The 25,414-nt window shown below is 45.5% G+C and overlaps 1 protein-coding gene across 26 annotated transcripts in view; it reads right to left on the bottom strand.

Moving 5' to 3' along the window:
* Positions 1-25,414, bottom strand: part of NRCAM (neuronal cell adhesion molecule) — a 272,829-nt gene extending 247,415 nt beyond the window's left edge. For all 26 annotated transcript variants that reach the window (XR_004627115.1, XM_034666192.1, XM_034666216.1 and 23 more), the window contains exon 1: positions 25,372-25,414. The gene's annotated coding sequence lies outside the window, so the exon portion shown is untranslated. The remainder of the gene's footprint in view (positions 1-25,371) is intronic.

The raw sequence follows: 25,414 nt of genomic DNA, 5'->3' as shown, positions 1-25,414 counted from the left end.
TGGAAGAAGAAGGAAGGGCCATGAGCCCAGGAAAGTAGGCAGCCTCTGGATGTTGGGAAAGGCAAGAAAAATGACTCTCTTCTAAAGCCTCCAGAAGGAAGCAGCCCTGCTGATGCCTTGATTTTAGGACTTCTGACCCCCAGAACTATAAGAGAATACTTTTGTGTCACTTTAAGCCACCAAATTGTGATAATCTGTGATCGCAGCCATAAGAAACTAATATAATGAATAAATAAATCCAAAAGCATGTAGGGACTGAGGCCATTTTATTCATTGTTGTTTCCCCAGCTCCTGGCAGTGCCGAGAGACGAGAAGGCACTCAGTGAATATCTGTGGGGTCGATTTTAATTTGATGACAATGTTATGCACCCTCATACCTCTCTGCGTTTGAACACGCTGGTGTTCATGCCTAGAATCCCCTCAACCCCTTTCTGGTCAGGTGAACTTCTGGCAAGAGCCAGATCCGAACCCACTCTCTCTGCAATGAATTCAAGCACTCCCCGAGGCAGATTAACCAGGGCCCCTTCTATCCTCCACCAGCACTTTAGAGCCGCTGAAGCTCTCACACCAATCATGCTGTCCCTTGAGGATGTGCTTGTTGGCTCATGTGCCCACCACACTGAGAATTCACGAGGTCCCGCTCACTGCTCATCTCGGTGTCTCCCAGCATACGCCCGGGGATGATGTGTGCCCACACGTACGTGTTCGCTAAACGAAGAGATAAGCAGTGCGAATATTTGCCAGCGTTTTTCACTTTTTTCCAGGCACTTTGCCTTATTAGCCCATTTCATCTGAGTCATAATCCCGAGAAGAGAGGGTAGCCTTGTTTCCATCAATGGGGAAAGTGCTTGACTTGCCCAAGGTCATGTTATTCATGGCAGACTGAACGCCAGCCAAAGCCTCCTGACTCCTCACCCAGTGCTCTTTCCACCGGCTTGGGCTACTTCCACTGCCACAGGGTCCAATCGGGCTGCCAACATAAGCGCCCCCTTTGTTACGCACACACTGCATTGGGCAAATTCAGACCCTCCAGGGCACTGTGGCCAAAGGCTGTGGCGATGCCTCAACAATTGTCTACTGTCTTTAGTTTTGACCGTGACTCATAATTCCTGTCAAAAGAACAGTATACGAGAGCAGCATCAAATCCATAGGATTTGTACAAAATGCATAAGCCACATCTGGGCAAGGTAATATGCCAAATGTTAGTTTTAAAAGAGCTCTTCACGGCCAAGCGAGCCCAATCGAGGGGGCGGCAAAGGTAACTTAGCTTTAGTGAGTCGAGCTGCTTTACGTACCTGGCATTGCCATGACTACCCTGGCAGGTGGGGAGTCAGCTGCCAGCTGCGAGTTTGGACAGATGATGAGTGAGGGAGAGCAGGAGACAGGCACAAGGACGACCTGCTCGGAAAGGTATCCAGAATTCTAGTGGCAGCCACTGGCCTCAGCTGCCAGATTCGTTTGGAACATGGTTTTGCGTGTTTTGTCTTTATAGAATGTTCACCATCTCAACCACCAATCTTTGTCCCGTGTCTCCTGTCAGCTTTTCCACAAGCCTTGGAAAAGAATAGGAAATATACTCTTACCATACAATCCAGCAATCTCACCCCTTGGTATTTATCCAAAGACTGAAAACTTAGGTCCACACAAAAACCTACATGTGGATGTTCTCTCTCTCTCTCTCTCTTTTTAAGATTTTATTTATTTATTTGACAGAGAGAGAGAGACAGCCAGAGAGAGAGGGAGTACAAGCAGGGGGAGTGGGAGAGGAAGAAGCAGGCTCCCAGCGGAGCAGGAAGCCAGATGTGGGGCTCGATCCCAGGGACCTGGGATCACGCCCTGAGCTGAAGGCAGACACTTAACGGCTGAGCCACCCAGGCACCCCTATACATGGATGTTTAGAGCAGTTTTATTCTAATTTGCAAACCTTGGAAAGCAACCAAGATGTCCTTCAGTAGGTGAAAGGATAAACCGTGGTCCATCCAGACAATGGAATATTATTCAGCCCTAAAAAGAGAGAGCTTCAACCATCACAAGAAATGGAGGAGATTTAAATGCATGTGACTAAGTGACAGGAACCAATCTGAAAAAGCTATAAACTCTGTGATTTCAACTATACGACATTCGGAAATGACAAAACTATGGAGATGGTAAAAAGCTCAGTGATTGCCTGGGCTGGGGATGCAATGGCAGAGAACAGGGGATTTTTGGGCAGTGAAAATACTCTGTATAATATGATAATGATAGATAGAAATGCCATTACACATTTAGCCAAACCCGGAGAATGGACGACACCCAGAGCGAACCCGAAGGTAAAAAAACTATGATGTGTCCAAGTGGATTCATCCTTGGCAACAAATGTACCACCTTGGGTTGTGGGAGGGGTTATGCACGTGTGAGGCGGGGGGTATCTGGGAAATCTTTGTACTTCCTCTCAGTTTTGTTGTCAACCTAAAATTGTTTAAAAAAAAAAAAAGTCTCTGAAAAAAAGAACGAAGAAAACATGAATGCTATTGATCCCCTCCCGATATGGGTTATGTAAAGTGCAACTAATGGAAATTACTGGCCGTTTCCACCAAATCTTCAGAGATATCATTAGCATTTTTTAAGTAATGCCAAGCGATACACTTCTTTTTGTTCTGAAATAACACGACTATCAATTTCCACTGAACAGTGAGCATAGGACATATCTTTACACCAGCTACTTAGAAAAATAGAAGATTCTCAAAGTTACCAAAACACAAGGAACAAACCTGTTGTAAATGTGTTGGCATACTTCAAGTATTTAGTGGGCACAACGAAGAGAAGGCAGAAGTGTTCTCTCAGACAGCAATAGTGGCATGAAAACAGAAGACAAAGAGAAACTGGAATCTGGTCATTTTTGTGTTTAGGTGCAGAGATAAAATAATAAAAAGAAAAAGAATGACAAAAGAAGTTGAACCAAATCTTTCCTGAGGAAATGGAGGGTTCCCTTTCCTTCCCAGCCCATCTGAGTCCCGCACCATGAAGGGCTTTATACTCCTGCATATAGAATTCCAGCCTGAAGATCCAAGCTTTGCCTTCCAAACCCACCCCACAGCGCCAGGCTCATACACACACACCCACTACCTCCCAGCTACCCCTTGGGTCTGTGGACGTGCACACCTGCAGCTATCGGTCCTTAGAGACCCATTCAGGTCTTAGATATAGGCTATAGCTCTTCAGACAGGGAATTCTAGGCTCTCTGGCACTAAGCGCCAGGTCTAGAACCTTGCTACCCAAAGTGTGGCCTGGGCATCCGCTGCACTATTAGGATATGGGAGCTTATTGGAAATGCAGAATCTTGGGTCCCACAATAGACCTTCTGAAATGGGAAGGATTTTCATAAGATCCCCAGGTGATTCAGGGTAAAGTCTGAGAAGCAAAGTGGATCTCCGTGGGGCCTATGGATCCCCCATCCCTGACAGAGCAGCCAGACTCACTGAGAAGCAGAGCGGAACCCACTGACCACAGGCCCAGGGCAGGAGTGCTGCTGCCTGAGCCTGAGAGCCCTAACGCCCACGCGGGGTTTTCCTAGGATAGACACTGGCCATGCAGACATGCCATTTCTTGGGCTTTAGAAATACAACAGGCTGGGGGCGCCTGGGTAGTGCAGTCCTTAAGCGTCTGCCTTTGGCTCAGGGCGTGATCCTGGCGTTCTGGGATCGAGTCCCGCATCGGGCTCCTCCGCTGGGAGCCTGCTTCTTCCTCTCCCACTCCCCCTGCTTGTGTTCCCTCTGTCGCTGGCTGTCTCTCTGTCACATAAATAAATAAAATCTTTAAAAAAAAAAAAAAGAAATACAACAGGCTGCTCAGGAAATGGGATGACTGGTAAGTTCGACGTTATTTGTAATTTGGGGGAGGACACATGTGTAGTTAGATGTTGGCACTTGATCCTTGACCTGCTGTTCGAATCTGCATTCAGTTGCTGGGAGGTTTTATTGCATTAGCATCTGAACAACCTCACTCCGTCGCGTTTATTGACTGTCTAGTCAGTGTGTCAGAGACAACTATAATTCTTCTCCAAATTGGACTATCCAGCGAACTAGACAGTCCCAATCTTTGTTGAAAATCCTTCTCAAATTCATTAGTCCACTTTCCTGAAAAAACAGGCACCCTGCCCTGAATGTGCTCTTTGTTGGGAGAGGAAAGATCTTCCAGAGGCCTGAAGTCATCATTCTGCGTACCTATCACGAGTATTCGGACCCGCTGCAAACGACCCGGGAAGGACCGCCCTCGCGGTGAGGCTGATCCAAAGGCAAATGACTGGCTCACCTAACTGCTCTGGGAGCTTGGGCGGTCCCCTCTCTGGGCCTTAGTTCTTACCACTAAAGTGAGGTGGTTCACTGGACATCTCTCCTGTATCTCACTGTCAGGACTTCCATGGCAACGCTAGAGTTGACCAGTGACTCTTTTCTCTGTGGGGAAAGGAGCTAAGACTATGACAGGACTGGCTTCAGAACAGAATGCCGCTCTTCATCCTCAGGGGCCCATGTGGATGTCAACCAGGGTGAGAACTTTAGTGAGCCTACATCCACAGATCCATTCTGGACCGGGAAAACTGCCCCAGGCATGACGAAGGAAGGCACAGGGCAGGAGCTGTCTCTGACGTGTCACATCAGAGCACCCGCCATGACACAGCCCGGGACAAGGAGTTCTGAGGAGACAGAGATGCAAGACAGTCCTCGTTACTGCAGTCCTTCCAGACTAGCCGGAGCTAAAGACCTGTTGGCAGAAAGTTGTTCTTGGTCTTTCTTCTCTATGTCGATTTGCTGGCTTTCTTTACAATCCGATGTCCGTCTCCAGCATTTCTTTTTTTTTTTTAATTTTATTTATTTATTCTACAGAGATAGAGACAGCCAGCAAGAGAGGGAACACAAGCAGGGGGAGTGGGAGAGAGAAGCAGGCTCATAGCAGAGGAGCCTGACGTGGGGCTCGATCCCACAACGCCGGGATCACTCCCTGAGCCGAAGGCAGACGCCCAACCACTGTGCCACCCAGGTGCCCCCGTCTCCAGCATTTCTATACATTTCTACATTTCTTAATTCAATGCCCTTCAATATTAAGTCTCTCCCTGCTTTCTGCTCTTCGGCTGACTCAGTTCCAATTTCTTTAACCTCTCTTTTAGTAGTCGAATTTTCCAATTGTTAAAAAACAGGTGCCAAGTATCAATCTTCAAAAGAAAAAAAACCTCTGTTCTATAAAAGTCAGTGTTAATCACTTGTCAACCCTCTACAAGGGGAACTAGTATATATAGGGCTATTACCTATGTACCAAGCCCTGTCCTAAGTATTTTTAATTATCTCAATTAACAGCCTCATTATAATCTCTGTTTTACTGATGGAGCAACTGAGGCTCCTAGAAGTTAAACAACTAGTCTGCAGTTATATGAGTTGTAGCAAGCAGCAGAGAGGGGCTTATCTACTACACTTAAGGTCCCTTTTATCTCTATTCTATATATACTATGCCTTTAAAAGTGCATTTTAGAAACAAATCTATCTTTTAAATAATGGGACCATGTAAGTGTCTCAAATGTATTCTTGGGTCCATTCACTCTGATGAATAGAGCCTTCTAAAAACAAACAAATAAGCAATTATGATGATGGCAGTGAGGAGTTCGACAAATTCTCTCCCCAAAAAGCAACTATCAAACTAGACAAAACTTATCCAAAAACCACACCATTTAAGTGCTCTGGAAATTGACCAAAGGTGTACAACACTCACAGCATTTATTCCTGACGACTTAGTAGAGTCAGGGTCAGAACAGTGAATCTGCGGGCCGAGTTTTTGCCTAGATCTGGTCCCATCCCCTGCTCCCACCCACCCCCACTCCCTACCCTGGCTCTGTCATTGTGGTATTCGTTCAATTAGGACAGAAAAGACTGCAAAAATCAGCAGCTTCACGGCACCTGCCAAACAGGGGCTCCCTGATGGGAACACTCACAATTAAAGCGTATATTCTTACTAGAACACAAACTATGCTAGGCATATTAGCAGTTTGGACAGCCTAAGGTTGAAGTCCCATTTAGGGCAAAGAACTGCTGGACTAAGACATACCAGACACAGGGGAGCTAGAAAAAGCTCTTCCCATTTACTGGGTTGACAAGAGTTGTGCAAATGCATAGCAGAGGCCAGCAGGGCCAAAACCACCCACACAACCATGGCCAGTGCAGCTTACACACCCACACAGTAGACACACGAGAGTCCAGCAGAATGTAAAAGCTGGAGGAAGACTTGAAAATGGCATGAAGTTTGCATGCATTCCCCAGGCACACATAAATCCATCAGCAGCAACTCCTTATTGACTGGAGGTGTTTAAGCATAACATCTGATCGATCATTGGCTGACTACTAAGCTATGCAGACACATGAGCAAACCCCAAGAAATCAGGCTAAATTTAAATAAAACAAAATCTGGGATGCCTTGGGTGGCTCAGTTGGTTAAGCATCAGCCTTCAGCTCAGGTCATGATCCTGGGGTCCTGGGGTCCTGGGATCAGGCCCCGCATCGGGCTCCCTGCTCAGTGGGGTGTCTGTTTCTCCCTTTTCCTCTGACCCTCGCCCCTGCTCATGCTCTCTCTCTCTCTCTCAAATGAATAAATTAAAAAATCTTAAAAAAAAATAAAACACAACCGGGTGGAGACATGAGCGGCTGCACATTGCAGGCAATACATTCCAAAGATTCGGTACGAATAAGTTACCAAACAAATAAACAACAACTACAGATCGCTCAGAGGGAAAAAGGCAGATCTACAGTTGCTACTACATACCTAAAATGTCAGCATGCAACAAAAACATGTGACAAAAAAAAGAAAAAGAAAAAGAAAGTATGATCCATACATGGGGTGGGGTGCACTACCAATGGAAAATGTCACCAAGTGGTCCCTAAGTTGGACTTAGCAGACAAAGACCTCAAAGCATATTATAAATATGTTCAAAAACTAAAGAAAACCATATACAAAAACTTAAAGGAAAACATGATGACAAGTAATCAAATAATAGAGAACCTCAATAAAATGACCGGGGTTATAAAAAAGAATCAATTGGGAAATACGGGATTTGAAAAGTTCAATATCTGAAATGACAACTTCTCTAGAGGCACTCATAGCAAATTTGAAAAGGCAGAAGAGAATGAGTGAACTTTATACCAGCTCAATAGAAATGATTTCAATCTGAAGAACAGAAGGAAGGATGAAGAAAAACAAGTGGAGTCTCAGAGACTTGTGGGAAAACATCAAGCATACCAACTTATGCACAATGATAGCCCCAAAAGGAGAGAAGAGGAAAAAGGAGACAGAAAAAAAGTATCCAAAGAAATAATAGCCAAAAACTTGCCAACCTGCCCAACAAATGATGCTAGGACAATGGGATACCCATATGCAAACAAAATAAAATAAAGACCTTAGGCCCATACGTTATACTATGCACAAAAAATTAACTCACAGTGGATCATAAAGCTAAATGGAAAAGCTGTAACAGTAAAACTCTTAGAAGAAAACTCAGTAATAAGTCTTTGTGACCTTAGGTTAGGAAGTGAATTCTTAGATATGATACCAGGGCACAAGCAACAAAAGAAAAAGCAAATACATCGGACTTCATAAAAATTAAAAACTTTTGTGCTTCAAAGGACATCATTAACAAAGTGAAAAGACACACTCCCTCTGTCTCCCTCTCTCTCTCCAACAAATATTTTATAAAAACTCTTTAACAAACCAATAAAAAGATAAATGACTCAACTGAAAAAAATTGGAAAAACACTTAGATATTGCTTCAAAGAAGACATATCAATAGCTAATAAGCATATGAGAAGATGTTCAACATTATTAATCATTAGGGAAATGCAAGTAAAACCACAAGAAATACCTCTACACACCCTCTAGAAGGGCCATAATCAAAAAGACAGGCAAGGCTATCAAGAAACTGGAACCCTCATACACTGCTGATGAGAAAGTAAAATGATACAGGTATTCTAGAAAAGAATTCAGCAGTATCTTAAAAAATTAAACATAAATACACCAAGCAACACAGTAATGCCACTCCCAAGTGTGCACTCAAAAGAAATGAAAGTATACGTACAAAGATGCACGTGCTAATGTTCACAGCAGCATTGCTCGCCATCATCCGATGCTGGAAACGATCCAACTGTCCCTCACTGCTGAAAACACAAACACCAGTGGTACTGCCATACGACGGAATACTATGGAAGCACGCTACCACATGGACAAACCTCAAAAACATTATGCTAACTGAAAGAGGCCAGACACAAAAGATCCCATATTATATGATTCCATTAACATGAAATGTCCGGGAAAGGCAAATTTATAGAGAAAGAAAGCAGATTAATGGTTGCCTTGGAGTAGAAGTCTGACTGCAAAAGGCCTCAAACGAAGTTTGGGGGGAATGATGAAAATGTTCAAAAAACGGACTGTGCTTAACAGTTGCTGTATTAGCTTCCTCTGCCACACAACAAGTTACCACAAACTCAGAGGCTTAAACTAACACACATTAATCATCTCATAGCTTCTCACAGGTCAGAAGTCTGAGTATGGCTGAACTGAGTTTATCGAAGTGTTGGTCAGGCTGTTTTCTCATCTGGAGCTTGGGGTCCTTCCCAAGCTCCTTCAGTTCCTGTGGTTGAAGGACTACCGCTACCCTTTTCCGTAAGTAACTCACAATATGGATGGAAGCTTCTTTAAGGACAGTGGGAGAGCGTCTCTCTTATAACGATCCCTTTTTAATGGCTTGTGCCTGATTAAGTCAGGCCAGCCAGCATAATCTCCCTTTCCATTAACTCATAATTGACTGGCTTGGGACCTTAACTACAAAATCCCTTCACCTTTGCCATATCATGCAACCTGATTCTGGGGGTACCATTCCATCATATTCACAGGTCCCACTCACATTTAAGGGAGGATATTACACAGGGTATGTATCCAGGAGAAAGAATCTTAAAGGCAATCTTAAAAATCTGCTTCCCACAACTGCACAATTTATGAATTTTTTTTAAATCACTGAATTATATACCTACCACGGGTAGACTTTACGATACAGAAGTTACACCTCAATACAGATGTAAAAATAAAATGTCATGGAAAACAAAAAGTTGCCCATTTTTTACTTGGGCTACATTTTTTAAATTAAATGAACTAAGCCTATCTTTTCTAGGAAATGATTCAACAGAAAATTTTTTTTCCGATTTGCTGACCATGCCCTTTGTAATTTGTTACACCAATTAACTCACAGTAACCACATCGCACAAACACGCAGTCAGCTTTTCCCTAGTTGGGTTTTATTCCTCTGTCAGCTTTGTTAGGAATGAATAGAGGCTCACTTAAATTCAAAGACTTCAGATTTCCAAAGACAGAGTAGGGTTACCTCCCCACGAGAGTTTCCACTCTCTGATTTCCCCATCAGGGAGTGGCTCCATTTTGAGTTTCCCTCAAACAAAGTACAAGCAATAATGTTTAGTCACATGAAGCCCCCATTTTTAATTAGAGTACTTGGAAACATGGAAAAATGCCCATTCATGTATACATTGTCTACGACTGTCTGGGGAGTGATGAAGTGACCTACAAAGTCCCCTAAGCAATAATGTTTAGTCACATGAAGCCCCCATTTTTAATTAGAGTACTTGGAAAACATGGAAAAATGCCCATTCATGTATACATTGTCTACGACTGTCTGGGGAGTGATGAAGTGACCTACAAAGTCCCTGGCCCTTTACAAAAAAAAAAAAAAAAAAAAGTGCTAGCCTCAATAAAAGGTTGTCAATTAAGATCAAAGGAGATAATTCATGAAAGGCACTCCATATAGTTAACCAACCAATAAACGCTGTGAATTATTATTTATTGATAGAAAAGCTGTAAAGTCATTGTGATCTCATTTCCTAAAATTCGGAGAGACCTCTTTCTACGTAGCACGGCAGCCACATCCGGCCCAGGAAGTAAGGGCTCGGGGTCAGCAGGCTCGGCCCCCTCTTGGACGGAGGTGGCCGAGGCAGTGTGACGGTGGGCTGTGGTGAGCAGCTGTCACGGCAGGGCCGGGAGCCTGCTGGGCCACAGACAGCAGCTGCCACGAGTCATCCATTTCCAGTAAGTGATACTCCGCCGTTTCTTGATGGCAGCGCTCTTGGTCACAGGTGTGTGACACATGCATATGCATCACTGGCCCCGCTCCTAACTGTGCTGAGCACATGGGAGGAGGGGCGGGGGCTGCAACTAGGCTTAGACAATGCCCTGAGCTGAGCCCGTTTCCATTTTCCGTGGCAGCGACTGCTTTCCCAAGACGTATTCTGCTCGACCGGAGTCGGAAATTTGTTAATGTCAGTTGAAAGCAATAAAATCTAGGCCCACTGTTCCAAATAAGAAAATGGATCTAAAGCTGGGCATTTCTCCCGGGATTGGCACGGCCCGCTCTGTATGAGTGCGTTTGCAAATCAACTCTGGCCAACGCCTGACGTTACAACGGTTCCCTTAAACCGTTCAAACGATCCCCACGAAAGTGGCTTTTAAGGCCCATATTTAAAATATCTGAAGAGTTTACAATGCGAGTGATTTTCAGAAGGAAGCCGCTGCTGTCCCCTGCTCCCGTCTAGGGCCTTGGACGTTTCACTCCATCAGCGTGTCTGTCACTGCCTCGCATGTAAAGGGAAGCTGTAAGAATCTGCAACATTAAAAAGGCCATGATTCCAAAGGATTTCCTGCTAGATCGGGTGGGTTTTCATTAGTCCCTCCTGACAGGGTCATAAATAAAGCTGAGTCCACAGCAAGGGAAGGCTATCATCACTACAAGGAAACCCCCAACCGGCAAAAGGTTTATACATGGAAACGGAATTGATGAATTGCACCAACTCCAGAGTTGCAAAGTCCTAGGTGCTCACTCCAAGAACCCTACTACCGAATCCGCTCATTGCTCTTACTGAAGACAGTCGGGCCCTTCTTCGGGTGCGGCAGCTCGTCAAAGGCCCAACACAGGACTTCGGTTGGGCATCGCCTTGAAGGAGCTTACCATCCAAGACAGGCAAGGCTGTCTCAGGTGACAGTGAACCGAACCTCACACCGAGTGGGCAGACATCATTAAGGACCAACTAAAATGCTTTTAGAGTTTCCAGTTCATTCAAACCAATATTCAAGTTGACTGAGAGCACGTGGCAATCCCGGGTCTTCCAACGGACCGCGGTGCTGCCCGACGACAGTTCGCTGTAAAGTCCTCCACAGTTCTCTCCTTCGCCCCGTCCCATGAAGCAGCGCTCACACCGAGCAGTCTGGCGGCCCATCCCAGCCGTCACTTTCCTCAGCAGGAGGAAATATCAGCAACCACACCATTTCCATTTCCCAAGTCAAAGGACATCTTCTGATCGGCAAGGAGCGGCAAGGATACCTGCAGAGCCTTTCCCACAAGACGCCCCCTTAAGTTCCCAGGTGACAACAATCTACACACAAGAAAGGCAGCAAAGGTGGATGGATTCAACTGGATTACAACCAAAGAGAGTAATCAACTGATGACACTATCAACGACCTACGTCTGTCCAGTCAATAAAACAAATAGTCTCCCTACCACTCTCAGTATTTCTGGGCTCTAATGCAAGGTATAGAGACTTTCTTTTTTTTTTTTTTAAGATTTTATTTATTTATTCGACAGAGATAGAGACAGCCAGCGAGAGAGGGAACACAAGCAGGGGGAGTGGGAGAGGAAGAAGCAGGCTCATAGCAGAAGCCTGATGTGGGACTCGATCCCACAACGCTGGGATCACGCCCTGAGCCGAAGGCAGACGCTTAACCGCTGTGCCACCCAGGTGCCCCTAGAGACTTTCTAAATAACCAATTTATATACACATCCTCCTTTGGTCCACAAAGTAGACGTGGATAGATACACAGATAATATAAACATAGACACAGACACATAAACATAGAGATGCGGTGGGAAGCTCTATTTTCACCCTGCCTTCTTTTGTAAGAGACAGGCTTAGCACCAGGACACCTTATTATCGCATTCTGTATTGGTTTTCTAGGGCTGCCATCGCAGAGCCCCGCAGACTGCGCGGCTGAAGCAACAGAGATGTATTGTCTCACAGTCTGGGGGGCGAGAAGTCCAGGATCAAGGTGTCGGCCATCTTGGGTGTTCCACGGCTTACAGATCTCCACCTTCATCTCCAATTGGTGGTCGCCCACTCGGCCTGTCTCCAACCTTCCTCTTTCTATAAAGACAGTAGTCATACTGGATGACAGCCCACTCTGACGACCTCATTTTAACTGTAAAGCCCCTATCTCCAAATAAGGTCATATTCTGAGCCGCTGGGGAGTAGGACTTCAACAGCTGAATTTGGACACAATGCAACCCACGACACATCCCCATTTCTAAAGCTCTGCATCTATACCCAATTCAAAGATAACTACTATTGAGGTGCCTGGTGGCTCAGCCAGTTAAGCATCCGATTCTTGGGTTTGGCTCGGGTTGTGATCTCAGGATTGTGAGATCAAGACCAAGACCCCGCGTGAGGCTCTGCCCTCAGCTGGGAGTCTGCTTGAGATTCTCTCTTTCTCCCTCTGCCCCTCCCTGCTCTCTCCCTCAAATAAATAAACAAATCTTTTAAAATAAATAAATAAATAAAATTTTAAAAGATAGCTATGATTTTTTAGCTTTATTGAGATATAACTGACAAATAAAAGCGTAAGATATTTAAATACACATGTGGTGATTTGATATATGTGTACATTGTGGAAGGATGTCCCCCCCAACTAGTCAATGAACACATCCATCACCTCACTTTTTTTTCTTTTTTGGTGAGAATATTTACATCCTATCATCTTCACACATTTTAATGATACAATACAGTGTTATCAATAATAGTCACCAATGTTATACATTAAATTGCGGACATTATTTACCTTATAGCTGAAAATGTGTACCCTTTTACCAACCCCTCCCGATTTCCCCCACCCCCAGCCCTTGGCAATCACCTCTCTACTCTCGGTTTCTATGAGCCCGACTTTGTTTTAGATTCCACACGTGAGTGATTCCGTGCAGTGTTTGTCTTTCTCCGTCTCGCTTATTTCACGGAGCATCACGTCCTCCAGGCTCATCCATGTAATCACAAATGGCAAGATTTCCTCTTTATCGAGGCTGAATTATATTCCATGGTGTATATATATACCACATCTTCTTTATCCTCTCATCTCTTGCTGGACGCTTAGGTTGTTTCCACATCTTGGCTGCTGTGAGTAACGCCGCAGTGAACACGGGAGTGCACAAACATCATTGAGATCCTGCTTTCACAACATCATACCTGGATTCTGTGTGGTTGTCCTTTGCTTCCTGGTTTTAAATTAGGCACACGGGCAGGCAGGCGAAATCATTCAATCCAGAAGGGTACCCTATTTAAAACTGCCACCGCAGAGCTCTAAATGACATCTTCGTGACCAAAAAAGGGGGGTGCTGGATCATATGGCAGTTCTATTTTTAATGTTTTCAGCAACTGCCATACTGTTTTCCATAGTAGCTGTGTAGCTCGAAATACCCAGCTCTCCTCTGAGGTACAAAGGAACAAAATAAATACGAACTGTGACACATACACAAGCCCGCTCACAAGCCTCGTTGCACGTGTTTCTCCGTATCAAACCTCAAAGCATATGCCGTGTGTGAGCTGGATGCATTTAATATATTAAAATGGTTTCATGCTTTATTGGCTTGTGGGGTTGCTAGTTAGTCATGGCTGACACAAAACATTACTGACTGTCCTCTTGAAAATTATGAATAGGCTATGGCTTGAAATAAAATACAGTTAGATCTCAAAAGACTATTAATGATATTGAATACAACTGGGAAAAAAGTATTTCCTAAATTTACGTCTTTTTTTTAATCACACTGGCTTAATCTGACTTTTGCATGTATACTATTTGTTGACGCTTGAGAAAGTAGTGTGTGTTTTTTGAAAAGTCCCACCATGTAGCATTAAAAAGGGTATTGATCTCTCAGACTGCAGTATGAGACCCCTTTATTTCTTCAAAATCAGGCAGACATAGTTATTGCTAAGGATGTATGATACATACAGATCTCTGAAGCAAATCTGAGAGAATATTATGGTGAAAACATGGCAGCTGCATTCTCCCTAAAGAACATAGGCTGAGGCCATCCTTTCTCAGTACTTGCATTTTTTTCTTAAGATTGTATTTATTTATCTGAAAGAGAGAGAGCACAAGCAGGGGGAGTGGCAGAGAAAGAGGAAGAAGCAGACCCCCCACAAGCAGGGAGCCCGACGTGGGGCTCCATCCCAGGACCCTGAGATCATGACCTGAGCCGAAGGCAAATGCTTAACCAACTGAGCCCCGAGGCGTCCCTCAGTACTCTCTTTTTTATCTTGATTTTTCACAGTAACACCCTCTTGTGAGGTAGCGTTGGATGAGGAAAAAAGCTTGTGTTTTATCTTCATTTTTCGAAAGGAGAAAGTACTCCAGCAACGTCTCCAACACTGTACTGTGACCTCAGGCTCTTGGTCTATGCCGAGTAGCCGGGCACTTCCCTAATTTTCATTAATTACAAATTTCATGCACAACTTTTTCCTCCGTGTCTCTCACACATGGCCCCACTGCCTTGACCCCAACCACTACAGAACCCGCTAACTGGCTGGGAAAGACCACGCTGTCACTCCATCCACATCTGGGAATATTTAGGGCCAACCAGAAAGGAGAGGAAAGGCTTCTGAGTGCTTCGGATCGGAGTCACCCACCAGCCCTTCAGTCCTGGGTGCCTCACTTCTGATTTCTTCAAATTCGGATTGGAGGGGGGAGCAATCTTACAAAGTGCTTACCTCAATCCGTGTGCAGCCACCCAGAGACCTCCAGGGGGAAGTGACAAGCACCGGCTTCAGACCCTTAAGGGAAACGAAAGGCCTGTGCAAATCTGGAATCATCGGCCGCGAGCAAAGGTAGAAAATTACAGAGCACCTCTTCGGGGTCGCGGACATGTCATTTAGGGCTCCACGGCCGCAATTTACAAAATGGTACCCTTCTGGATTGAGTGATTTCACCTGCCTGCTCGAGTGCCTAATTTAGAACCAGGAGGCAAATGACAATCATACCAAACCCGGGCCTGAAAGTACGGATGTTTGCATTCCCATGGTCTAGACTCTGTATCTTCAAACGACGGCGAGGACCAAATTCCCCAATTTTCTCCAACAAAAGATTCACTCGATGTTTTGCAATAGGCACGTACTCGGTCATTCATTCTTGCATTCACTCATTCATCAAACACGGGCACGCTCACATACATACCACCACGCACAAGCAGAAAGGCAGCTCAGGCTCCTAATGGAACAGAATGAGTGTGGATTTCCACAGTTAGAAACCTGGGGAAAGCCGGCCGAATTCTACTGTGAGCAAGGCCAAAAATGCCTTTATCACCGGGCTGACTATTTCATTACCTGCTTTCCTTATCATGAGCGACTTGGCCTCTCAATGTTATCTGAAGCAAATATCAAGTATTTTCATACAATTGAGGTACTTCTCTCTTCATTTACCACCTGTCTACCACTTTTCGGGTTTTTATTTAGCCTTATTTGATTGGGTTTCGCTTGGTGTCAATAATGCCGTCCTCTTTCAATGGACAGAACAATCTGTCGACTCTGATATCCCTGAAAAGCTGTTCCCGAACGGAACTTTGGTACCTTACAGGAGCTCATTCATTATGTAAACCTTGCACAAAGGAAGAATCCTCTTTAACATGCGTAATCATCCCAAATGTGTTTGGCAAGTTCACATTTTTATATACCCTGTCTTCCCAAGCTGGGGCCATCTGTATACAAAGGAACAAAGTTGCCAGAGCGAGGAGATGATCTAAGAATTCTACAGTGATATTGAAATAATATTAGCTTTCACTGTTAGTAAATTCTTCTCAGGGCATTGAATTTGTTTTCAGTGTATATGTATTATCATATTCCATTTTTTGCAGAGGGATCTATAAGTTATTTCTATTTCATGATGTCAAGTGACTTCAATGACCTGAAGTACCACAAAGAAATCTCTTTAAAGTATTTCATATTGGATGCTGTGACATGGAGACTATATTCTCCATTGGCCAAGGAGTCACCACAAACATTTTTATCCTCGTCCCCTTCTCTTCCTTTCAGATTTTAAGTTATTACTTTTACAGTGGTATTCTTTACTCTCACCTCATTATGTAAAAATCTCTCTTGCTCCTTGTGTCATAGGACACTTCTTTAGGATGTCACAATTCTCATTACCCACCTGAGCCTTCCTGCCGTCTGCATCCCTCGCCCTCCCTGATCTTTGCTCTTCCAACCCCAGTCCTAGCAAGCGAATCCGACCATGACCTCGCTCGCTCCCTGCTGCTTAATGGGTCCCCTCATGGTCCTAGGACAGCAATCAACCCTTGATATATTTTACCTTCCACTCTAATTTGGCATCGAGGTAACTGTTACTAGAAACATATGGCCATGGAGTTTTAAAAACCCTATTCCAACTATCAACAGGCAAGTTACCTTAAAATTTGTGAGACATATGAAGTATGTATCACAATTTACATAAAATACAACATGTGACATAGATTCATGAGATCAATTCTGAAGTAAATTTGCCTTTGTTTATATTACAGTATTATTTCTGAGTATCAAATATTTTTTATATTGTTGCCATGTCAATGTCATTCCTCTAAAAGAAATATTTGAAGTTATTAAATGTATATAAAAACGGCTTTTGGTCCTCATGCTACCAACATCAAAACAAAAAATTATGTCGTCAAGTTATTTAAATGGTCAAACGTGCCAAAGCAAAATTCTTCCAATTATGGTTTCATAGAACACCAGGAAGCGTTTCAAATTATCCCAAATTATTTTTTATTTCACTTACATCTCAGTAACCGCGACCTCCCGGTAGCTGTTTCATTATTCTGGTTCTCCACACAGCCAACTCCTCTTTCTGAAATGTTTTAAATCAGATGCTGCCTACCGAATTGAATGGGGGAAACTTGTGCGCCATGAAAAACCTCAGTGGCAAATATCACAGAGGTGGACTCCCCACTAGACACAGAATGCCACAATCACGCTTCACGAATCGACTCATATGGGGAAAAAAAAACTCCAAAAAACCCAGTTAGTCAATATTTAGGACAGACTTATCCTGACATATATCCAAACAATCTGTGATCAATACCAAAACACTCTGATGAGACTTTCCACGGGGAGTGGCCTGGGCATTTCTTCATTTATTCCAGTAGATACTAGCGAGGTCCGCAGCAGAACGGTGAGAAGAATATTTGCAATGCAATTAGGGGGGGACAAGTGCATCTGAGTGTATGCCAGACACAGGGGCCTCCCCTGAACTCACTCAGTCCAACGTCTCAATGAGGCATACAGCATCAAACCGCACTTCCTACAGTTTCCAAACTTTTGTCAGTTAACTAGATGTTTACCGAGCTCCTGGCCCGGGCACTCTGCTTCTTGGATGCGCCATCCAGCCCTGCGTACGTTGTTCCAACACCATCTGTCGCTGAAGCTTCCACAGCTTCAAAAAATTTCAATTCAAACTCATCTACTCGGCACTCAAACTGAAGCTATAATTCAAATTTCGACATGAAGCTTGAATTCCTTTTCACTGTTCTTCAACTTTGACCCAACTCCCCCCCCCACTCCTTCACTGAAAAGGGCCAAGACAACAGCCCGGCAAGTGGGGCAGGCAAAACAGGCCTCCTTTGTTCACTTTTGTCCTTTTAGCTCTCTATTGAGGTGAGGGACTGAAAGGCCGCACAGGCTTTGGAAGGCAGCGCTCGCTTGCAAGCCATCCTTCCTCAGAGACCACGAAAACTCTGGGATGGAACTCTTTCCACCGTCCACTGTTTACCTTGAGGCATAACGAACGGGAGGTTAGGACTTTTTCCTTTCCCCTTCCCTTGGAGAGAATCTGCTGATGGTGCTTCACGTGAGTTTGTAGTGTTGGTCAAAAATGTGTGCTGTAAACCATGCCACTCAAATGTCAAGGTCATCTGAAAGTGGCATGAAATTGCTTTAAAGTTGAAATTTGGAGAAAAGATCACTACACACTGAATACATATACCGAATTTTTTGAATGCTCTCAGCCCACTTGAGAAAGATAAATCGAATTCATTGCATATTACACAGTAGAAGACCTCCTACAGGATTCCCTCAGATGGCCTTGGGAATATGTTTTTCTGGCTACAGTGGGTTTTGAACCAATAGACCATGTGCATCATAAAATTTAAATATACATATATACACATATGTAAGTATACATATATATGCATATATAATATTTAAATATACACATGAATATATATATTCAAATTATTCTTTCCAGCCCTAGCATCATTTAAGAAGAATTCTACAAACGTCAAATCACTATATGGTACACATGAAACTAATAAAATATTGCATGCTGATTATAGGTCAATTAAAAAAAAGAATTTTAGAAAGGATCCTTTTGGTCTGATAGCAAGTACCATTTTCATTCCAGTGTGAGTTAAACGGTGCTTTAATACATGGCACTATGGCAGCAAATCAGAGACCGCACAAGACAAGAGTTATTTGTCATTCCTGCTCTTAAAACAAATAAGCCATTTGGACAGTCTGTGCAGCAGTTAAGCTCTGGTATTTGTAGATTTGTTCCCTTTACCCCTGTCATTTCTTCTAGTCACTAGTTTTTTAGTCACTTGAGGGAAACCCTCCACCAGACTTCTAAAAACTACCTTTTTCTAATTTGAAATTCTAATCTTGGAGGCCAGTAAAATAGGTCAATTACGTTGATACCACATCTTTTTTATTAGCTCAGCTAAGCAATTATAATTGGGTAGTGAGGGTTTATACCGTCGTCTTTGAAGATTCAATGGTAGGGAGAAACGCCCGGCATAGACCTACAGATTCCAACTCCAGCAAATCCCTAAACAGGACATTCCTGGCTATTTCCAGATCTGCGGCAAATCCGCTCCTGAGCTGGGTTCAAATGCGAAGGTTCTTTTTTTCAGTAAAATACAATCATACTAATATTTCATCTATCCTCAGAGCAAAATCACTTCACACAACCACACTACAGACGTATCTGCTCTCTTTCGACAGTAGAAAAACTAACGTAAATGTCTGTCACCAGAGCTGGCTTCTCCTGCACGATGACACACATACCCCGTAGCATTTATATCACCCTTTGCACAAAGTATGGGGTCGATGAGCCCTTGTTAAAAACCATGCATCTCCTTGTCAATAAAAATTAAACCAGTAAGTTGGAAAATTTTGTGAATTACTTGTTCATAATACATAGTATGTTAATTTATGACTTTAAAGGGTAACAGCGATCGCTCTTTACACCCATTAGGATGGCTATCGTCAAGAAAGCATAAAATCAGTGTCGGTGAAGATGTGGAGGGATTGGACCCTGGGCACTGGGGAACATAAACGGTGCATCTGCTGTGGAAAACAGAATGAGGGTGCCTCTGAAAATTACAACAATTACCTTACAATCCAGAAATCCCACTTCCGGGTATATACCCTAAAGAGTTGAAAGCAACAACTTGAAAAGATATTTGCACACCCGTGTTCACAGCAGCATTATTCACAGTAGCCAAAAATGGAGACATCCCCACACATGAATGAATTAAAAAAAAAAAGTGGTATTATCTACAATGGAATATTATACAGCTTTAAAAAAGGAAGGAAATTCTGACACACGGACAAGCCTTGAAAACATTATGCTAAGTGAAATAACCCAGTCACAAAAAGGGCAGATACTGTATGATTCCACTCATAGGAGGTACTTAGGGTGGTCAAATTCATAGAGAAGAAAAGAGAATGATCGTTGCCAGAGGTTGGGAGGAGAAGGAATGGGGAGTTATTGTTTAATGGGTATAGAGTTTCAGTTTGGGAAGATGAGGAAAGTTCTGGAGTTGGACAGTGGTGATGGTTGCATCACATTTCGAAGTGTTTAATGCCACTAAACTACATAGTTAAAAATGGTTAGAACAATAAATTTTTTGATATATATGTTATCACAATAAAAAAGTAACTTAGCAAAAACATCACATTTTGTTTTTTTTTTTAAAGATTTTATTTATTTATTTGGAGAGAGAGACAAGAGCACAAGCAGGGGGAGGAGCAAAGGGAGAGGGAGAATCAGGCTCCACAGAGAGCAGGGAGACCGATGCGGGGCTCGATCTTGGGAACCCGGGATCATGACCTGAGCCAAACTCAGATGCTTAACTGGACTGAGCCACCCAGGCACCCCCCAAAAAATCACATTTTCTTTTTTTTTTTTTAAAGATTTTATTTATTTATTCGACAGAGATAGAGACAGCCAGCGAGAAACAGAACACAAGCAGGGGGAGTGGGAGAGGAAGAGGCAGGCTTCCAGCAGAGGAGCCTGATGTGGGGCTCGATCCCATAACGCCGGGATCACGCCCTGAGCCGAAGGCAGAAGCCCAACCGCTGTGCCACCCAGGCGCCCCAAAAAATCACATTTTCTATAAATATGACATTTCCTCCCACATTTAAAGACAACCTGATATTGAGGGGTGCTTGGGTGGCTCAGTCATTAAGCATCTGCCTTTGGCTCAGGTCATGATCCCAGGTTCCTGGGATCGAGCCCCGCATCGGGCTCCCTGCTCAGCGGGGAGTCTGCTTCTCCCTCTCCCTCTGCTTGTGTTCCCTCTCTCGCTGTGTCTCTCTCTGTCAAATAAATAAAATCTTAAAAATAAATAAAGACAACCTGATATTGAAAAATTTATAGTTGCTACAACTGGAGGCAGAGCCATCCCAAGACTTTCATCATAGAGCCTTGTCCTGCACATTTTGAGAGGAAAAAGAAACATGCGTCAGTTCGTTTGGGCACATTTTCCTAGACTTAGAAACTTCAGCCGTGATGACAAGAAAGACCTTTTTTAATCTAAAGTGGCTTCTCATTTGTCTCGGTGGACGAAGGGTTAAATAAAATAAGCCACTGGATTCTTGGCCCTAGCATACCTAGATGTTCTCTGCCCTGACCTGGCAGAAAGGTGCAGCGCTCCTGCAGGTGGGGCAGCATGACACATAAAAGGGAATATACATCGAAATGTATTGAGTGATTTTTAATGATTTTCAGATCACTTCTTCTTCACCAGTCAGCTCAGCAGTGGAAGGCTGACCTAAAGCAGTCTTGGAAGCAAACCCAAGAAACTTCCTAGAGAGCAATACTACAGGAGCTCTATAGTCCAGTTAGGTTTGTTTTAGGTTGCTGTACTTCTCAGATGGAAACTGTTCTTGAGAAATGGGGGGGGGGGGGGAGACTCTNTGAAGGCTGCCGCCAGGGGCAGCAAATCAGGGCTGGTATGAATAGAACCATGAGCCCGAAATTCATACATCGAAGACCTAACCTCTAATGTGACTGTATTTGGAGATGAGGCTTTGGGGAGGTGGTAATTAGGGTTCAATGAGGTAATAAGGATGGGGTCCTAATCTAATGGGATCAGTGGCCTTTTAAGAAGAGGAAGAGAGAGATCCCTGTCCACACCCAGCAGGGAAAGCATGTATGAGCGCACAGTGACAAGATGGGCATCGGCAAGCCAGGAAGACAGCCCTCTCTAGACCTGACCCCCTGACACCCTGATCTCAGAACTCCAGACTCCAGAACTTGAAGAAAGTACATTTCTGTTCATTAAGACTGCCCGTCTATAGTATTTTGTTATGGCATCTCAAGCTGACTAAAACAAAATCCTTCTGATTTTGAATCGAATCTCAGAGAAAAGCAGGAAAGAATCAGGCCAGAATCTCAGGAAAAAAAGCATGGGTGTCTCAGTGCTTACCCTTAAGGGAGGGGGTAATGACTGGTAGGAGCCACAAGAAGGCTTTCTCAGATGTTCAGAACTTTCTGCTCCTTGATTTGAGCACTAGTTACAGGGGCGTGCTGGGTTTGAGCAAGTTCATCAAGCTGTACATTTATGATATGTGAAAAAAAAGTCTGTGTGCAGAAGTATGCCGCCCTAGATGACAGAGTTAGAATTAATCTTCCTGAAGGCTGGAACTCTGTTTTGCTCAGCGCTGTATCTCCAATGCCTAGAACAGTAGGCCAGGCATGTAGCACGTATTTATGAATGAATGAATGAATTAATTAATATCTGTACCAGAAAAGCTTCCTGGGGGGGTTCCATTAAATAGCTCCTTTGTACAGACACAAAACAATATCTGCATATTCTATTTATATTCAGCATTTACACAAGGAAAACTCCACCTATATGAGAACATTATTTGAAATGATTTTTTTTTTTTGAGAGAGAGAGAGAGAGAGAGAGCAAGCAGGGGGAGGGGCAGAGGGGGGAGAGAGAATCTCAAGCAGACTCCACCCTGAGCAGCAGACCTGATCTCAGGACCCTGAGCAGAAACCAAAGGTCACCTGACTGAGCCACCCAGGCACCCGGGTACCCCTGAAATGATTCTTAAGGAAGTTTTCTGCAGCCCAGGTGTACACATTCTCAGTCCCTTCTCACGCTTCTGAAGCACTTACATTCCCAGCTATCCTTGTCCCTGTCACATCAGCCTTGCAGGAACTACCACTGCCAAAGATGACTTGCTTTTCATTCGTCACTGCTGCAGTAACAAAATGATGTCCTGTCGGGATACTGGCCTGCCTCACTACCCTGCACTAGAGGCTGGGTGACCTCTCCGAGCCCCATTGTATTCATTTTGAAACTGAAACATTTCAATACAGTGTTCTCTTACAGTTCTCAAATTCCTGGACGATGTGAAATGTTTTGTAAATTTCCTGTAATGAAGTACAAAGCAGGCTGAAGGAAGACCATGAGTCAGAAGGATTAGGAATGCACAATGAATTCACTTTTGCAGTTGGTCAATTACCATCATTCTAAAAGCCATCCCAGGAATAGCTGATTTCACTTTAGTTCAAACTCTTGTTTCTATCAGTTAATATGGAGAATCTTTGTAAATGCACCACACAGTCACATATTCAGGATATGGAATGCTTTCCTAAGATTTTATACTAGGGTCCTATTCATATTCAATATCCAATTGGAGGAGTAAATCTTCTGCAGTCAAAATAGTCTACAAAGGAGATTCAGGGCTGGAAGCCTACTAGAAGCGCTTGCCAAATGGAAACGTTGGCCTTTTCTTAACAAAAAACAAAACAACAAAAAAAAGTTTTCTCAAAAATTGTGATGTGCCAGGAACCTCTCAGTCTCTGTAATCACAGGGGAGTCTGGTCACTAAAAACAGTCCAGTGACTGTAACTGGCTGGGCTAACACTTACAGGCTACCAGGAATAAAAGGACATGTAAAAGAATTTGAGGGTGATACGGGGCAACAAAAGGCTATTCCACGATACAATTTGCTGAGTTACGATATTGCCTGCTACCGTGAAGTCTGCAAGGGTCAGAAGTGAATGGTTTACAATGTCCCTTGGTGGTTTCAGGCTTGCCCTTAACTAATCTGATATGTCTCCAAAGGCCCCATTTTCACAGTCGTGGATGGAAAACCTAAGAGCAAAAACTAACCCTTGCTCCCCCACTTCCAGCTATGTGGGCTTGCGAAAGTTACCTGACCTCTCAAGACTTCACCTGCTAATTTTAAGAATAGGATAATATGTTGTGGAAATTAAATAAGATGATAACGTGTACCATGCACAGCGCTGGTACATCTGAAGCTCTCAAAAAAATGTTGACTATCATGACCATTAAAGTGGAAAGTATCCAGTGCTCTAAACCCCTGTCAGTACTTCCGGAAGCTCCCCTTTACTCTCGGGCTATTATTACGATATTTAATAACAGGGCACGGTTAGCCTAAAGCAGTCCCAACCAGAGCAGCCCAGCCTCCGTGTTCAGTAGCTACCGCGTTCCTGACAGCCCCAGGGGGAGCTCCTGGTGCAGAACGGAAGCCTCCTGCCCCGTGACGCCTGCCTCCATCTCTCTCTTTGCCAGAGCCTCGGGCGAGGAAGGGCCCAGCCCCTCAGACCCGCACCTCTGCGCGTTAACCATGTGGGACCGAAAAGGAAAAGAACGCTTCCCTCTTGGCACAAACAGCCCCGCGGAAGGCAGAAGAGGGGCGGGGTGGAAGGAGACCCCACTGCTCGGCGCCCTCCCTCCGCGCCCGCAGCTGCGCAGGGGGCGGCCCCCGAGCGTGCGGGGGACCTAGGATGCGGCCGAGGGCTGGGAGCCAGGGAGAGGGGAGGCGATCGGGAGGGAAGAGAAACGGCCTAATCACCAGCCTCCGGGCCCGAGGATCCCTCCAGCAGCGCTTGCTGCCCAGGGCACACCGCTCCGGGAGTGATGACGAGTCCCTGGCTCCACTCGACCGCGGCACCCCGGGTCCCCTCTGCGCGCCGGGAGTTGGAGGCCGGGAATGGCCGAGCGGGCGAGCAACCGGGGACCAGCACTCGGCGGCGCCCACCCGCGCGGCCAGTAGGGAGCCGGGGGCGGCGCACGGCGCAGATGGCGCTCTCGGCGAGATGGATGCTCCAAAGCCGGCAATCACTCCCGGCTCAACACAGCATCCCCGCGCCAAGCGGCTGCCAGAGCCCACTCCTGGGAGTCCGGGCAGGGCAGGGGCTCTTCTGGGTCAGCCCCAAACCCCGGTGGGCCAGTCCTAACAAGTCCCAGCCTCCGGAGGCTGGGCGGGGCGCCGGGACCCCGGGGACCCGCACCTGTAGGGCCAACAAAACCCCCGGGAAGACCCCACTTTGCTGTCCTCACCATCCCTCCCGTTCCCCCCGATTCCCGAGCTCTCCCCCGGGGCGGCGAGAATGGAGGCGGCCTCGGCCCCGAGTACCAGCGATCGGCGCAGGTGTGAGCACATCCGAACAAAGCCCACGCCCAGATGTGTCCGCGGGGACCCGGACGCGCACTCGCCGGTGAGCGCCGGCCGGCACCTGCGCTCCTCGTCCCGCCGGCACCGTGGCGTGACACGCCGCACCCTCCGTGTGCATGCTGGGGAAGCCGCGGTGCCGGGCCCCGGTAGCCAGGCCCCACTGCCCACCCAGGGACCCCAGGCAGGGCTTCCCGGAAAGCGCGGGGGCGCGGGCGGGGATGCAGAAGTTGGCCACACACTGGAGGAGGTAAAGGGCCCGCCCGCGCCGGCCGGGGCTGCCGCATTTCACTGTGCCCCCGCTCGGGCGCCGGTCCCCCTCCTCCCGCGCGGCGCCCGCGGGCGCGTCCCAGGCCTGAGCTGAGGAAGGGAGTTGGCGACCAGGTTCGCCCTGCCGCAGAGAGAGTGGCGCGGCATTGCCCGCCGGGAGGACGCTCTGCTGAACCCCGGGCCCGCGTCCGAGTGAGAACACAGCAGCCCCCCGCACCCTCCTCCACCCCTGCCGTCGCCCCCCGAGCAGGACCGAGTGTCACCGCCGGACGCGCACCGAGCTACTCACGTTCTTCCGCCGCGCCCACCGCCGCTGAGCCCCCGGAACCCTG

This window comes from Ailuropoda melanoleuca, chromosome 1 (assembly GCF_002007445.2).
Source record: "Ailuropoda melanoleuca isolate Jingjing chromosome 1, ASM200744v2, whole genome shotgun sequence".
Lineage (NCBI taxonomy): Eukaryota > Metazoa > Chordata > Mammalia > Carnivora > Ursidae > Ailuropoda > Ailuropoda melanoleuca.
The sequence above is the reverse complement of the archived record's forward strand: the minus strand, read 5'-3'. Positions and strand labels throughout refer to the sequence as shown.